This window comes from Heptranchias perlo, chromosome 1, assembly GCF_035084215.1.
Source record: "Heptranchias perlo isolate sHepPer1 chromosome 1, sHepPer1.hap1, whole genome shotgun sequence".
Classification (NCBI taxonomy): domain Eukaryota; kingdom Metazoa; phylum Chordata; class Chondrichthyes; order Hexanchiformes; family Hexanchidae; genus Heptranchias; species Heptranchias perlo.
The window spans coordinates 118,359,290-118,361,642 of NC_090325.1; positions in this window are offsets into that span (position 1 = coordinate 118,359,290).

Consider the following 2,353-nt stretch of genomic DNA (forward strand, 5'->3'; position numbering starts at 1 on the left):
GGACTCCAAACACTCCTTCCAGGTGAAACAGCAATTTACTTGTACTCTTTCAATTTGGAATACTGTATTCGCTGCTCACAATGCAATCTCCTCTACATTGGGGAGACCAAACACAGACTGGGTGATTGCTTTGCTGAACACCTCCTCTTAGTCCGCAAGCGTGACCCTGACCTTCCGGTCACTTGCCATTTTAGTTCCCTGTGCCACTCCCACTCTGACCTCTCTGTCCTCGGCCTCTTACACTGTTTCAATGAAGCTCAAGGAACAGCACCTCATATTTCGATTAGGCACTTTACAACCTTCTGAACTCAACATTGATTTCAATAACTTCAGATCATAAACACTGCTCCCATTTTTTCAGACAGCAGGTGTTGCCATTTACAGCTGCTCTAGACCCATCTTTTGTTTCTTTACTTGTGCTATTACCACCCTCCTTGCCTTGCACCATCATCCCTTTTGTCATTTAATCACTCCTGTCCTCCACCCTATCAGAGACCTTCTCTTTTTTTTCCTCCCCCCCCCTTCCCCTGGCTCTGTGCTTGCTTAAAAACTGTTTATTCTTCAACTTCTTCCAGTTTTGATGAGGGGTCATCGACCTGAAACGTTAACTCTGTTTCTTTCTCCACAGATACTGCCTGACTTGCTAAAAAAAAATGAAAGACTTCCTGACATCAAAATCGCAAGGACGTCCGAGAAACTCGTACTTCCAGGTTTCCCATCAGGAAATCCCCCCCCCGCCCTCTTCCCGGCTCCCCGTTAAAATTTACCCCATAGAGTTAGGCTGAGCTATTTTGATATGTCAGAAGAGACGCTTTCTCCACTTGTGCTTTACGAGGGAGGCAGCTATCTCACCTTCTTGGAGCTAGACCTTCAGATACCATGGACCACAAAAACAGTTCTGTTGGTCGCTGTGAAGGTGACAACAGCTGGAATTTCTATGCAACTGGATCATTCCAAGCCACCACTGATGATATCTGTGAAATAAGTCAGTGTGCCTTGTGCTGATGCATCAAACAGATCACAGAAATGTTCTTTGCTTGGGATTCTTTCATCATTTCCTCCATGGGAAGGTAGCAGCAACACAAGAGGATACAGCACTTTTACTGGCTAGCAGGTTTCCTGAAAGTGCAGGGCAGCATAGATGGCACACGTGGCCAACTGAGCCCGATTACCAATCTACTAGTTTTTAGGAACAGAAAGGGGATTCATTCAATTAATGCACAGGATGTCTTGATCATAGGCACAAAATAATGCAACTCAATACAAAAACCCTGGGGTAGCAGTCATGGCAGTTTAATTTGATACCAATTTACTGTGCCACCTTTATTTGAACTAAGGGATGGGATGGATGGCTCCTCGGGGACCAAGAATGCCCGCTAGAGCCCTGAACGAAGAATGAAAAAGAGCAAAATGCTGATATAATGAGGGACATGGTCCCAACAAATTTGGCCAACGTTAAAACAGCGTGTTAAAACAGAGGCTCAGATGCATGGACAGATCAAAGGGTGGCCTGAAATTTAGTCTGACCAAAGTCTCCAAAATTATAGCAGTATGTTGCATTTGGCACAGCTTTGCTACACAGAAAGGAGTTGCCATTGCATCAGAAGGATGAGGGAGCCCAGCTGCTACCATTAGCAGGACAGACCAATAAGGACAAGGCTGAAGGAAAGGAGGATGCGGTTGAGTTTCTCACTGACAGCACATTTACCAACGTGTCTAGTCTGTCCAATGACCACCAGTCCTGTTCACTTGTGCACATTGCAATATCCCAATAACACCACGCCCACCCTGCCTTTATTACCATGCATATACATCCTTACCTTATTCTCAACTATTCCAATGGTCTCCTGGCGGGTCTCCCGTTCTCCATCCTCTGCAAACTTCATCCAAAACTCGGCCGCCCATATCCTGTCCTACACGAAGTCCTGCTTGCCGATCACCCCTATCCTCTCTGACCTGCATTTGCTCCTGGTCCCCCAATGCCTCAAATTTAAAATTCTCATCCTCATGTTTAGATGTCTTCATGGCCTTGCTCCTCCCTATCTCTGTAAACTCCTCTGGTCTACAACCAGCCACCACCACCACCACCAACCCCCTCCCCACCGTGAACTCTGTTCTAATGACTCTGGATTCCTCGTCTCACCATTGGTGACCATGCCCTCGCCCATCTAGACTCTGGAATTCCCTCCCTAAACCACTTCCTCTATCCACATCCCTCTTTTTCTTTAAGGCCATCCTTAAAATCCATCTTTTTGATCCAGCTTTTGCTTACCCTTTCTCCTTTGTCTCAGCATCGATTTTTGTTTGATTATGCCTTTGTAAAGCACCTTGGGATGTTTTTCTACGTTAAACA